The sequence below is a fragment of the Suncus etruscus genome, chromosome 7 (genome assembly GCF_024139225.1).
Source record: "Suncus etruscus isolate mSunEtr1 chromosome 7, mSunEtr1.pri.cur, whole genome shotgun sequence".
NCBI classification, from domain to species: domain Eukaryota; kingdom Metazoa; phylum Chordata; class Mammalia; order Eulipotyphla; family Soricidae; genus Suncus; species Suncus etruscus.
The window spans coordinates 79,596,810-79,612,769 of record NC_064854.1 but is presented as its reverse complement, the minus strand read 5'-3'; the positions used below and the strand labels follow the sequence as shown (position 1 = coordinate 79,612,769).

Genomic DNA, 15,960 nt, shown 5'->3' with positions numbered 1-15,960 from the left:
TAAAAAATAATTCACAAAGGATAAAACATACCCAACAAATGGGCAGAGAAAATGAGTTTGGGTAAAATTTATGGTCATCAGAATATTCAAGAGAAAACAGCCTAACTTTTTCTGCTCCAAGGTAAAGCAGAATTCTAATTCATAGAAAATTTCTACTGATTAGGACTTTATTCTACTATCCTGGATGCATTTCTGGGAGGTGAAGAAAGACACAGAAATCTAAGCTGATTATGATCCCTGTTGAATAACAGCCCTGGTGCTCACTTCGGCAGCACATATACTAAAATTGGAACGATACAGAGAAGATTAGCATGGCCCCTGCGCAAGGATGACACGCAAATTCGTGAAGCGTTCCATATTTAAAAAAAAAAAAAAAGAATAACAGCCCTGGATTGGGCTGGATGGTGATGGTGATGAATGGAGGGTGAGAGGCCTTTCTCCTCCAGCTAATCTCCAACTCTCTCCAGCTGGCAGGTCTGCTGGTTCAGGATAGCAGCGGGGAGAAAACCCACAGGCAGGTTTCAGGAGACATCAATTTTATTCAGGACCCTGGCCAATATGTGTGGTCTATCATAACCTTTTACTCTGGATCCTTATTCAGCCCTGCACTAAACCATGTCTTTCAGCCATCTTCTCTCGTGCTGCTTCTTCCTTCCTCAATCTCCCTCAGTCTGCCCATCAATCCATCTCCTTCCTGCCCCTGAGGATAAACCTTTTGTTACCTACCAAAGACCCCTCCCAGAAATGGGCAGGTTTTACTAGCAGGTAAGGTCACACAGGAAGAATGGGGGATGGGGTAACAGTCCCAAGTGCTCATTTTCTCTAAGTCATTATTTTCAGCATGGTAAGGAAAGTCTCTAACTTGTAAGTAACCTATTTAATATTAAACACTTTAAATGATAAATTGTGATCAAAGATTCTCAGATATTAATAATAACATTGCTATATCACTGAATTATCATGAACTGTTCAAGAAACTTACACATAAAAACTTATTCCATCTCCACTAACTCTCTTAAGTAGGGACAACTGCCCAACCCATTTTATAAGTGAGGGACCTGTAACCTAAGGAGCCAAGTTGACAGAGGAAACAATATCAGGGACTATAGTGAAATTGTCTAAGGCAGTGGTTCTCAAATAGGGGGGGGGGGCGCGTTTGTCCTTGGCAAACACTGTCATAACAAGCTAAGCCCCGTGTTTATGTCTCTGTATGTCTCTGGAGCTGAGAGTTGCTGTATCCTGCTTCAAGCCCAGCTTCCAAAAAGTATGCATTGCAAAACGTGTTCATTGTAGCCATTAACCCAGACACCACCTCTGATTTAAAAAATCAGTTCAAATTATTTTATATATTTTTGTTTTGCAAGTTAAAGTTTTTTTAATAAAGATACTATTTACAGTTGTGCAGAGGGGCACAAAAAATGTTTTCTTCTTTCTAGGGAGGGCATGACAGAAAATAATTGAGAAGTACTGGTCTAAGGTAAATATGCCTAGAATGGATATAATATCCGCTTCAATGAAACTGTGTCTATTAATTCATCTCTAGTTGAGTAGATAATCAAAAAGGTAAAATTATTTCATCAAGGCCAATAAAACTGAGACTTGACTTGGAAGTTCAATATCAGCTAAAGAAAACTAGACTAAATGCTTTGCATTCCCAAATACTACACTAAATGACACAAAATAGCTTGAGACAATTTATAAGCTAAGTGCTTCACTATCTAAAACACATCTTTTGGGGGGGGGGGGTGGAGAGATAGCACGGAGGTAAGGCGTTTGCCTTTCATGCAGAAGGTCATTGGTTGAAATCCCAGCATCCCATATGGTCCCCTGAGCCTGCCAGGGGCAATTTCTGAGCGTGGAGCCAGGAGTAACTCCTAAACACTGCCCGGTGTGACCCAAAAAAATAAAAAAAATAAACAGATAAAAATAAATAAATAAATAAAACACGGGGCCGGGCAGTGGCGCTAGAGGTAAGGTGCCTGCCTTGCCTGCACTAGTCTTGGACGGACCGCGGTTTGATCCCCCGGCGTCCCATATGGTCCCCCAAGCTAGGAGCAACTTCTGAGCGCATAGCCAGGAGTAACCTCTGAGCACCAAACAGTTGTGGCCCAAAAACCAAAAAAATAAAAAAATAAATAAAACACATCTTTTAGCAGCATTAGCAGACAAGAAACATGAAACAATAGTTACTACTAGAAATAACAAGTAGATTCACCATCACTCAGAATTAATATTAAAGCTTACATGGATCATTCCTGACCATGATAATGGAGATTATAAATGACCAAATAAATACCAAGCTCTCTTAAAAAAGAAAACAATATTTATTAAGAGAGTCTGACATAGGGCCAGAGCGAGAGCACAGCAGTAGGTATTTGCCTTGCACACAGCTGACCCAGGATGGACCTGGGTTCAATCCCCAGCATCCCATATGGTCCCCCAAACCAGGAGCTATTTCTGAGCACAAAGCCAGGAGTAAGCCCTGAGTGTCACCGGGTGTGGCCCATAAAACCAAAAAAAATCAAGAGTCTGACAAGAAACCTAATTTCCACAGAACTTTAAATTCAAATTTCACAAAGGAAGCATAATTACTTTATAAAAGTGACTCCTATAATGTGAACTTGGCAAAAAAATAAAAATTAATTTATGCATAAACTTCATAAAATATCAATTCCTAAAAAGACACAGTCTGAAGACTAGGTAGATAGCTCAGGGAGCTGGAATGTCTGCTTTGCATACAGGAATCCCAGGTTTGATCCCCAGAAAAGGACAATACTCCAAGTATAACAGGACTCCCACCCACGCACTGAACCATGAATAGCCTCCAAGCACTGCTGGATGTGCCTCTCCCAAAAAATAAATCTTACACTTCTAAAAAAATCACTTAAATTAAATTCTGGTAACTAGAAAGCAAAAAGTTCCATTAAATTCTTTCTCATTGAATATTCTGGTAAGTAAAAACCTATACAATAAGCATAAAAGATAAAATTCTACTATATTTAATTATATAGTATGAATTATATGGTTCTAGAAGAAGAGTACATTTATTTGTACAATGAAGATAAAGTCCATTATAATGGCAATGACATAATATACAGAATTAAGGAACTCAAGTTATGTCATCTATATACAGAATCCATACGTTTTTGTTTGTTTGTTTGTTTTGGGCCATACCCGGTGATGCTCAGAAGTTACTCTTGGCTTTGCGCTCAGAAATCGCCCCACAACTGAGCTATCACTCCAGCCCCTAGAATCCATACTTTTTGTAAATATAATAACTTCACTCAAGGTATTGTTATTTGTCAAAATATATTTCTACAATGCTCAATTACAGTAAAATGAAGGGTATGTCATAATCCAACCAATTCCCTAATGCTGAGCAATTATAATTTCTCCAACCTTCCATTACTAACTAATACTGTAATCTTAATTCCCTTGTTAAATCACTATGCATACATTGCTATATCACTGAATTATCATGAACTATTCAAGAAACTTACACATAAAAACTTATTTCATCTCCACTAACTCTCTTAAGTAGGGACAACTGCCCAACCCATTTTATAAGTGAGGGACCTGTGGCCTAAGGGGCCAAGTTGACAGAAGAAAGGACTTCAGGGACTATAGTGAAACTGTCTAAAGGCAATGGTTCTCAAATAGTGAGGCACGCCCCCCCAGAGGGGGCGCAAGGTTCCATAAAGGGGAGCCTTTAAACAAGATCCTTAAAAGTAATTTCTTTTTTTTTGTTTTTGCTTGGGTCACACCTGGCAGCGCTCAGGGGTTACTCCTGGCTCTATGTTCAGAAATCACTCCTGGCAGACTCGGGAGACCATTTGGGATGCCGGGATTCGAACTACCATCCAGCAAGAAAGGCAAATGCCTTACCTCCATGCTATCTCTCCAGCCCCGTTAAAAGTAATTTCACAATACACAATAATGTTCACTCTGTTCTGTCAAATGACAGCATTGTATTTACTCTTAATAGAAATACTGCTTAACACTGCATAATACATGATTACAGATTTTAAAAAATTTTATTTTATATATCATTACATATGTACATATACTTCTATTATACAACCTATCTTTAAAAGTACAGTTAGGTCCTCACTTAATAGCCTCAATGGTTCTTAGAAACTGAATTTTTGGGGGGGGGTCACACCCGGCAGCGTTCAGGGGTTACTCCTGGCTCTACACTCAGAAATCGCCCCTGGCGGGCTCAGGGGACCATATGGGATGCCAGGATTCAAACCACCATCCTTCTGCATGAAAGGCAAACACCTTACCTCCATGCTATCTCTCTGGCCCCAGAAATTGAGATTTTTAATTAAAGTAAACGAAGTATAGTAAAATTTAATTTAGCACAAGCTAATTTATATAAATTTAAGTTAAACCCCTATGGTATACGTTGAGTCACAAAAAAAAAATCACACAAGTTTTAAATACAGTCCCCCAAATACTTGATATCATATAATAGTTTGAAACCAGTCAGTCACTTCTCAACTGCCTATTTCCAGTTTATATGGCAGATGTCTGAGGTTATTTCTGCAACACCAGCCTGGACCATTCCTAGGCAGGAAGGACACCTACATACACAGTTGGTCAACTAAATCATGACATTGAACCTAAAAAGCACAGCTTTGGCATATGAGAGGCAACTGGTTGACCCAGAAAAAAACCATGCCAATAAGATGGAGAACAGATAAAAACACAGAGCCCCACCAGAATCTATTTTTTCTTCAATTAACATTGAAACAAAGGAAAAGTAAACAAAATAGCATTATTCACAAATATCTACTGGATTATGGTTTTTTGGTTTTTTTAATTATTTTTATTGCAGCAAAATATGTATAAATGTTCCACTTTAACAAATATAAATCCTTGTTAAGTTTATAGTTCACTTATTTTAAGTCTATTATTTTTTTTTTTTTTTTGGTTTTTGGGCCACACCCGGTGATGCTCAGGGGTTACTCCTGGCTATGTGCTCAGAAGTCGCTCCTGGCTTGGGGGACCATATGGGACACCGGGGGATCGAACCGCGGTCCGTCCAAGGCTAGCGCAGGCAAGGCAGGCACCTTACCTTTAGCGCCACCGCCCGGCCCCCTTAAGTCTATTATTAACATAGCTATAAAACCATTCCTACAAATATTTTACTGAAAATATATAATCATTAATTAATAGCTCTGTTTTCATTATGCTATGTTCCATTTTCTGTGAATAAGAACATTCTAGATACCACATTTGTGTGGAATTAAACAGCACTGTTCTGTATCTGGCTTACATTACGTAGTCTAACTTCCTCAAGATCCATCTGTATTGTAGCATGTATCAGAATGCTCTATTTAAGGTTAGATAATATTCTTCTGTGTGTGCAGGTCATATCTATACATTCACTCTTCCATTAATTACTATCATGTAGCTTATTGTGCTCATTTACAAATATTCACAAAATCTGAGGATGAGAGACTATTAACATTTTTGGACAACAGACCCAATTTCATTTAAAGAGAGGATAATTCCACTTTACAAGAATTGCAACTTCACCTTACTGACTAGACCAGAACTAAGTGTATTTATCATGATTTTGAAAGATATTAGATTGTAAATAAGAAAAATTAAAAACATCTGGGTTTTTAATTGCCTTTCACATGCTAAAGCTGTGCTTTTTGAAAGCACAATGTTTATATTTTTGAAAGATATTACATTGTAAATGAGAAAAATTAAAAACATCTGTGTTTTTAGTTGCCTTTCACATGCTAAAGCTGTGCTTATTAGGTTCTGCTAGGATAGTACTGTACTAAGGCAAGAGCAATAGAGCCACAGATTGAACTTGTGACCTTACAGTCCTCAGATTTCCAAGGCAAATCCCTCAGGCTCCAGGCATAATTTAGGTGAAATAGCAGAGGAACCACTAGGAAGGAGAAACAACTGTGTAATTAGGTTCATGTTTAGAGGAAAGAGAATGGGAAAAGGCAGAATGAACCCCATGGTATCAAACTATAATAGAGGACATCAGTAATAAATTTATAATTTAAAAAATAGATAACTGATTTCCATTAAAAGTACATAAAAAAGTAAAGATAACCAGAGTGCTATAAGCATAATATCTAGTAATAAGTCAGAGTTTCGGCACTCAGATCTTGTGTTCTAAAAACAAATCCTCACTGAAATTAAATAGACGACTGCAGTTATTGCTGTTGCTGCTACTACTACCACAGCTACTACTCCCAAACTTCTCTGGCCTAACCCAGCTTTTCATAAGAAGGAACAGAAGATCCTCCCTATTGTACTAAAGGCTTCAACTGCCTCTACCAACCCATTTAAGGAGGCCCTCACCAGGGGACAGGAGTATTGTGGAAATAGTGACAGAATAAAAACCGATTCCAGGAGCCGGGTGGTGGCGCTAGAGGTAAGGTGCCTGCCTTGCCTGCACTAGCCTTGGACGGACCGCGGTTCGATCCCCTGGTGTCCCATATGGTCCCCCAAGCTAGGAGCAACTTCTGAGTGCATAGCCAGGAGTAACCCCTGAGCATTACCGGGTGTGGCCCAAAAACCAAAAAAAAAAAAAAAACCATTCCAGATGCGGGACAAATAAAACACAAAGTTAGCTGAAAGTATGTGTCAATGAGCAAAGAAATGCTTAAAGGAAAATAAAAGTATGAGTAAAAAATATGAGTTTGATAAAAATAAAACAGTTTGAAGAGACTACCAACAGAAAAATTGGGGACAATTTAAGCATTTGTTAAAAAAAAAAGGTAATGATAATGGATCTAACATACTGAATAAAAAGAATCCATGAGAGAACAGTGGTACTTTTAAAAAGAAAGAAGGGAAGGAATGATGAAGAAATGTTCATCATTTTTGCAAATAAATAATTGGATCAAAGATTGTAACATGTGGTAAGGTGTTTGCCTTGCACGCAGCCGATCCAGGGCAGACAACGGTTCGAATCCCAGCATCCCAGCCTGCCAGGAGCGATTTCTGAGTATAGAGCCAGGAGTAACCCCTGAGCGTTGCTGGGTGTGACTCCCTCCCCAAAAAAACAAAGATTATAACATGTGAGAAAGAGTATTTAGGGTACACTGAATAAATAAAATTAAAATATGGCTTTTCAGGGGGGTGAAAAACTATGCTTTTCACAGCTAACTGAATGAGAGAAAAATATTTGCACTCAACACATCAGATAAAGGATTTATATCTAGGATATACAAAGTACTCACAAAGGTTAACAACACAAAACTTAAAAAAAAAAAAACATTAAAATTGGAGAGAGGAAATGAACAAACACCTTTCATAGGAAGACCGACATATGACCAACAGGCACATGAAAAAATGTTCATCATCACTTATTAGGGAAACTGCATGAACAAATGCAATGGTTTAAATGGGAGTTGTCTAGAGTTCTCTAGGCCCTAGAGTATAGTGAGAAGGGTAGAAATTGAGTGGAGGTGTGGAACCATAAATATGAAAGGATGGGGGACAGAGGCCAAGGGGACTCAGGTGCACTGGTGGTAAGAAAGGACAGAACTGTGGGCCGGAGAGATAGCCAAGAGGTAAGTAAGGCATTGCCTTGCATGCAAAAAAGTGGTGGTTCAAATCCTGGCATTCCATATGGTCCCCGAGCCTGCCAGGAGCAATTTCTGAGCCTAGAGCCAGGAGTAAACCCTGAGCACTGCTGAGTGTGACCCAAAAAAACAACAACAAAAAGAAAGGACAGATTGGGCTGGAGAGATAGCATGGAGGCACGGTGTTTGCCTTTCATGTAGACGGGTGGTGGTTCAAATCTCGGCATCCCATATGGTCCCACAAGCCTGCCAAGAGCGAATTCTGAGCATAGAGCCAGGAGTACCCCTGAGCCCTGCCGGGTGTGCCCCCTCTCCCCCCCAAAAAAGAAAGAACAGAACTAAATACCCCAGCTAGACAGAGTTACAGTGTAATCATGAGACCCAAATGTCAACAACCAAAATTAAAACGGGCAGAATAACGACCTCGGGCTGGGGCAGGGGTTAGGGACATGGACTGGACTCTAGAAACAATGGAAGGAGTTGACACTTTGTGGGATTGGTGCTAAAACCCAACCATGAATAACTCTGTAAATCACAATGGTTTAAATAAAAATATAATTTTTAAATATCATCGATACCCAAATGAGAATAAACATTTATAAACAGTATTTATATTAAAAGTTCAATATGATAATATGTTAACAATTTCTTAGAAGAAAGGAAATATTTTAAAATAAAACATGACAGAAAAGGCTCAGTTGCGGAGCACCTGCTTGCAGGCTTGTAGCTGCAGAGTCAATTCCAAGCACAGCCCACACGCTGATGAAGCTGCTATTTAGAATCATTGGCACAACCACAAAGTATACAAGCACCAAAGGCAAATGTGTGCCACCCCCTCCGGTACAACAGGAGATGGGGTGAATCAAAAAGAAAATCACACAGTCTTAATTTTAAAGTGCAATAAAAAATAGATGAGATGAGCTGCAATTAACTATTCTTTGTGACATTTGAAGTATGTGTGGTATTAGAGAAACAGACTGTTTAAAATATTAATATAGTCTACATTAAAATATTAATATAATCTATGACTGATTCAGAAAAATAATTCAAGCTCTTTTAGCTAAAGCTAATACAATGTTTTAGTGTTTACTAATATTTTATTTTAATACAGACTGTCAACTTGCAATGCAATGGAAAAGCTTAATTTAGCTTTCAACCTCAATATTTATAGAATGACCCACACATGCATCACTGCCAGGTCTCCGCAGATACACATCAAGGAGTCTGCCTGAAATTCAGAGTTAACGTCTGAAAAAGCCATAATGGCAATCTGTGATTTTGTACCATCTCTTTATATTTTACTATAATCATTTTACTTGGTTCTGATTAAGACATGCTTGAACTCTCACAGTTCCACCTTTACCTCACTCCTAAAAACACATTGTATTGACAGCAATGGAATTTGGTTTGTTTTGTTTTCTAATACACCCATTCAGACCAGAACAAAAGAAAAGCAGATCATAACACTTGGGAAGCTATAAAGCAAAATGAGACATCATCTAACAGAGAGCTAATCCTAAGTCAGTAATGAAGACAGCTGAAAGAAGAGCCAGATTCATGCCTTTAATTCCCCGTAACTGTTCAAAAACTGATTTACAACAGGTATCTCAAGCTGGGATGGACCCTGAAATATGAGGGCAAATTCAAAAGGCAGATTCACTCCCTCAAAAGTTGTATTGGCCTTCTGAGAAGTTTGAAAGTTTTCCTCCCAGAAGAGTAATATCAGAGACAGGACCTCTAAGTTGCCTAAGAGTCACAGATGAGAATGTCATTTAAGTGTGAATTCAAAATTAACATTTCCAACCATCTTCAGTCTGCTCAGCAATCACAATTGTATTGAAAACACTGTTGCCCAAAAATTTGTGGGTGTCGTTGGTTCAACTAAGAGTAAAGCTCTTAAAATACTGAGGTACATCAAGGAAAATATAAACCAAAACCACAAGGAGTTACACCCATCAAGAGCAGTTAGAATGACCATTATCAAAAAAGAAAAGAAGGAAACAAAGTGCTGATGAGGAATGTGGAAAAGAGTCCATATGCACAATGGTGGAAATACTGTGGTAAATTTTGGCACCACCGTTATGGGGAAAAAATACTTATAAGTTTTTGGTATTTGGGGAGGTTACACCCCACCATGCTCAGGGCATTATCTCCTGACCGGGATTCCAAGGGCCCTGGATGATACAAGGGGTCTTACCTGAGCTGGCATTATGCAAGATAATCACTGTACCTACTGTACTAACGTGCTTAGCCCAGGTATAAAATTATTTTTTAAAGTAAAAGCAGCAATATTATATCAATCCCACTTCTAGAGTTGAAAAAAGTAAAATCACCATCTTTTTTGGGGGGGGCCACACCCATTTGACGCTCAGGGGTTACTCTTGGCTATGAGCTCAGAAATCGCTCCTGACTTGGGAGCTGGGAGATCGAACTGCAGTCCATCCTATGCTAGCACTTGCAAGGCGCTTACCTCTAGCGTCACCTCTCCGGCCCCAAAATCATCATCTTGAAGAGCTATCTTACTACACCCATGGTCTGAAATGAATATTTAGGGGGGGAAAAAAAGAGAAGAATGCCCTGAACACCAATGGGTGTGACCTCCCAAAATAAAGATAGGATAGAACTTGAGGAAAGGAAATTTTTTAAAATCTGTCAAAATTAAAGGATATAAACATCCAAGTTCATGAGACAATCTAGGTGTGGAGAATGATTGCTGCAGGGACCCTATATTAAGGGTAAAGAGCATAAAAGGGGTGAAGGTGAAGCATTGCTCCTACATCCAACTTACTTCTAACTTCAGTGACAATCCTCAGATCATGTAGTGTAGCCTATCAGCCCTCTAGCCACCACTAGCCTGAGCAGCACATCACTCTACATCACACAAACAGAGCATCAGGTCTGTATAACTCTAGACCCTCAAGCTGGGAGTTAAGATCTCCTTCAAAATGAGAGAGGAGGGGGAGGGAGGGAAGGAAGGAGGGAGGGGTGAGAGAGGAGAGAGAGAGAGAGAGAGAGAGAGAGAGAGAGAGAGAGAGAGAGAGAGAGAGAAGACCCAAATCACAATATACCATCATGAAATCTCAACATATTTGGACAAGGAGTTTAAAGCAGCAATTGTAATTTTATCTACATACTAGATTTATTAGAAAATTTGCAAACATTTCTAATGTTCAGACACTAAAATATCTCAAGGATTTAGAGTAAGTGGCCAAATAATTTTAAAGTGGAGCAGAGCTCATTCACTATCCTAAAATTTCCCTGGATATTTTAAAACAGTGAATTGTGAAGTCTTAAAATATGTCAGCAGTAGTCAGTCCAAAAGACAACAGATGAGCACTGTAAAAATTCTGAAGGTAAACTTAGGATCATCTTGGATATAATCAATCAAGGATAAATACATCATAAAAACACTGATGCACTGATATATCAACAAAACTGATCTGACTTCAAGCTACTATTTGAAAGAACATATACCAAAACAAAGATGTAAAGTATGAAACAAGGCACAAGGCAAGGATCCATCAAAAAGGGACCTAACAGTTGACAGGTGCGTGACAGGATAAAGGCAACCAATCCTGAGAAAACTAGCTCACAAGCAGCAGCTATATTGTCCTGATAAATAAAATAAACTGATATGCATGACTTTATAAAAGAAAATTTAACAACTGGGTAACAAACAATAATGTTGTTATAGCATTATAACATAATGTGAACTTATTATATAACAATTTACTACTATAAATTATAACAATAATGTTATGTTATACCCCAATAGCTATTTGGTGTTCAAGGGCTCAGGGGCCACCCCTGGCAATACTGTATAGCTGAGCAAAGTCGGACAATTTCAGAATTTGAGCCCTGGCAGGCTACACAGTGCTGAGGACTAAATTCAGATACTTATGCATGCCTGTCATATAACTCTTTTTTTTTTTTTTTTTTTTTTTTGGCGTTTCGGATCAACATCCATTTGATGTTCAGAAGTTACTCCTGGTTAGAGCGCTCAGAAATTTGCCCCTGGCTTGGGGGGATCGACACTGTGGTCCTTTCTTGGCTAGCGCCTTGCAAGGCAGACACCTTACCGATAGCGCACCACTCACCGGGCCCCCCCAACTCTATCTTTTTTAACTTTCTCCCTGTCCCTAAAATAATAGCTCAATGAGGAAAACTAACTATGTTAACTGTGGAGTTAACAGAAATGTCAGGTAGTTATAAAAGGGGCGGGGCCCTAAAGGAGTAGCTGTTATTAGTCTCTTTGACAAGTTATAAGCAAATAAAGAACAGAACAAGATTATGACATAGAAAGTAGATAGGAAAGTAAATGTTGATATTTCATATGTGCCTGATACATTATAAAATTGATTTGTTTTAATTGAAAGCGTCACTTCCCTAGTGAAGTAAATTCATGTTTGCATCATAACATTTGTACATCACCAAAAAAGGGAAAAATACTTGAGTCAACTAAAGCCACTGGTATGTATATAAATGCATATAATATATATTTGTATTATATTTCAGAAGGATGTCAAGACTTAGAAGAAAAATGGCAGAGGATGAACTTTCCATTTTTATAGTTCTCAGCCTGAGGGCAGTGCAAGATATAAATAGGCAAAAAAAAATCCATTTGAAAAATGTTTTGGTGTTAAAAATCTGAAGAGATTTTGAGACTAAAAGAATTGAAATTTTAAAGTTTCAGGAATTATAAAGCTTGGAAGTGTGATAGGAAGACAACGAAAATTTTTATTTATGTCCTAAAGTCCTACTGACCTCTAAATGATATATGCACAGGTCAGAACAAAGCATTCAAACATGGACAATAATAGCCCTAGTCCGAACTGGAATGATCAATGAATATGAAAATAGATGTAATCTAGTTCGACAGGGAAGAGAAAGAGAATCTTTCTTTGTTCACCTTTTTGAAGACAAATTTCTGGTTTTGATCAGAGGCATTAGAACAGCAGGTATGGTTTTCCATGCACTTCAATCCCTGGCACTTCATATGCCCCCACACACAGGACCAGGCATGATCCCTGAGCACAGAGCCCCAGTAAGTAATAAGTAATAATCATTGTTTGATTATGAAAAAAGAGACAGAAAGGGATAGAAGTGAGCTCAAAAGGTAGAGGATGCTCAAAAGTCCAAGTTCAACTTGAACTTTCCACATGAACTTATTTTGCTTTTTAATTACAATTTTAAAGTTATAAAGTCATGAGCACTGTTGAATGTAACCCCAAAACTGATAACCAAAAATAGTTTTTTTAATGATGACAAATTTCCAGGATACACTGAGTAATCTTTTTTCTGAAAAGGAGAAAATAGGCTGTCAAAGTTTGAAACTCAGCCAATGAAAGATACAAGAATTGAGCAGAGAACTGAGCAGCTACTCAAGAGAAAGATGGCTTTGCAGTGAGTTCAAAAGAGTTAAAATCTGAAGATATAGTTCAGAGGGTAAAGTTCTTCTGTTTCATGCACCTAAACTGGTTTCAATTCCCAACATCCCATCATCTGACCCCAACCCCCACCCTCCAGCACCACCTGGAGTACAGCACCACCTAAGTACAGGGTCAGAGTAACTCAGCACTGCTGGGTGTGGCCCAAAGACTTAGAAAAAATTTTTTTGAACATAAGAAACAAAAACAATGCTTTTCAGAGGAATCAAATACAATTATATGTATATATATATATATATATACATACACTCATATATGAGATACAATTCAAAATTACTCATATATCAAAACAGACTGGAAGCTATCTGTTTACAGGAATGTGATTAAAAAAAAACTCTCAATTCAGCACTGGGGAAAATTATCTTCTGAAAACAGTATAGAGGCCTTTTAAAATTAAAATAAAAATGAAAATAGAGCTTCCATATGACCAAGTAATTCTTTTTGACATCAACCATCAAAACAGAGAATATATAACACAAAAAGATATATAACATACCTGTGCTAACTGCAGCACTAACGTACATCAGCCAGGAAACAATCCAGGTGTGTAATGACAAATGAGATAAACAAGGTGTGGTGTATATGGACAATATAAAACCATGTAGGTTATACAAAAAGTTTGAACCTTGCAGTTTTTCTGCAATTTTAATGGAACTGTTAAGAAAAATAAGACAGAAGTAGGATGATCTCACTAGATGATCTCACTCATCTTTGAGAACGAACAAAACCAAAAGGAAAAGTCAGTATCAAAAGATTGACAAACGTTGGCCTTGGATACAAACCTGAGATTACCAAACACTGGAGGATGGAAGATGCCAGCTAGAAATAATATAAGGAGTGTAGTGATGCACTTGGGCACTTCGATGATGGTAAGATCAAAACTATTAGTGTTAAGCACTATTTAACATGTTAAAAAACATGTTATTAACATGTTTAGCATGTGTTAAGATAATAAACATTAAAAGATTTTTATTACTCAATGAAAAAAACAGGGCATAACCCATTGTTCAAATTAAAATAATATTTATTTTGACCAAATCTATTTTTAGCAAATAATATGCAAGTTTTAATAACTATTCTTTATTCATTAAATTATGCTATTTTATTTTCCATGAACATGTATCAGTATTTACTTAGATTTATTTATGATGCCAAAGTCACATTAAATCAGTCACATATAAAATAAATTTTAGTATCTTCATGAAATATTAATTACAACATGGAAACTGCATGCCCTTGATAAATCATTATTAATAATTATGCATTTGAAAATATATAGATCATCAGAATATAACTGCTCAATAGGTTTTTTTGTTTGGTTGGTTTTTTTTTGGTTTTTGGGTCACACCCGGCAGTGCTCAGGAGTTACTCCTGGCTATTTGCTCATAAATCAACCCTGGCAGTCACGGGGGACCATATGGGACGCCGAGATTCGAACCAACCACCTTAGGTCCTGGATCGGCTGCTTGCAAGGCAAACACCGCTGTGCTATCTCTCCGGCCCCAATAGGATATTTATTTAACTATCTATTTTTTTTATTTTATTTTGACCAAAGTAGATTACAAATCTTTCACAGTAATTTTTTTTTTTTTTTGGTACATAGAGATTTTGAATCAGAGGCACTCCTACCACCAATGTTGCCCTCTCTCCACCCCTGTTCCCAGCATGAATCCCACATCCTCCTCTTTTACCACCTGGGTTGCTAGTATAAGTGGTCCCCTCTGTGTCTAGCATGTCTGATCATTTCCTCTTTATGAGGAGGCATATCAAATACGGCACATTTGGTGTTAGAGCAGTATTAAGAATGTCCCAGAGGGAGTTTGGTTCCTGGAGCTGTTGTGGAGAACTGTGTCAGTTCTATGTCTGAGACCTAGGGTTCAGAGTTGGACGGTCACTGTCTAATCACACTGAGTCTAAATTAGAACCACGTGACATATGTTCAAGGTGGGAGGTACCCCTGTATTGTAAAGTATATGAGTTCCTATCCATATTGGATAAGAGCTTGTTTCGATACGTAAAATTTCCCCTTTTTTAGTATGTCTTTGCTGATACATTTAGGGGTGAGAGTATCAGGCTCCATCATCTCTGTGCCCTGGTTTTGACCTGAGCTATTAACCCAGGCAAGACTTTTTCTTGTAGGTTTTTTGTATCAAGCAGAACCAAAGGAGGTGGAGTTAAGGAAGAAGAGAAAGCAGAAACGAGATAATATATATACACTCACAAATATAAAGGAAAATAAATAAAACTAAGTTTAAAAAATATTAAGGGAAAAAAGTGATGCAGGAGACTACCTTACATTTTGGGATAAACGGGTTAAGAGGTAGTATTATATAGGTCTTAAACTTAAAACAGAAATATAGGCTTTCCTATTGTCTTTTGAGAGTTTCTTGTGGAAGGTGGAATCCAGAGCACATTTTTATCACACACCTGGTCTTGTTGAGATTGAGAAACAATTTATGGCAGAAAGGGCTCAGGTAGAGTTCTTGCACTAGGTAACCTTCTGGAGCTGAGTTCGTTATCAAACAACAGTCCACATTTGGGGGGGGGGAGAAGAAGGGCCACAGAGCATGAGTCAGCAGGGATGTTGGTTGTAGATTCTTGCTGGAGGACAAGATGTGGGGCTCGGTGGGTGTCCATTCGCTTGGGAGCTGGGTGATAGCTTATTGGGGCAGGAGGTCGGTCTTGAGAACCTAACGGTGTCCCATATGGTCCCCCGTGCCTGCCAGGAGCAACCCCTGAGCACCGCCGGGTGTGGCCCAAAAACCAAAAAAAATAAAAAATAAAAAAGAACTGAGGGTAAAAAGGGTTAATACGGCAGGATATCAAATTGAAAATGTGGGGTGAAGGGAGAATAGGATTTCTGAGGGTGGGGAGGAGGGACAGTATATAGGAGGGCTATATACATTATAGGTATGGTTGTTTACAATTTAGGTTTGGCTCTCATAGAG

The 15,960-nt window shown here is 38.3% G+C and overlaps 1 protein-coding gene and 1 non-coding gene across 4 annotated transcripts in view; one reads left to right on the top strand and one right to left on the bottom strand.

The window, feature by feature from the left end:
* The window catches only part of DST (dystonin), a 541,070-nt gene that overhangs the window by 330,297 nt on the left and 194,813 nt on the right, over nucleotides 1-15,960 (bottom strand). The window lies entirely within an intron of this gene.
* LOC126015019 (U6 spliceosomal RNA) lies at nucleotides 257-363 on the top strand. Its single transcript, XR_007497927.1, has one exon. It is a non-coding gene; the product is annotated as a U6 spliceosomal RNA (small nuclear RNA).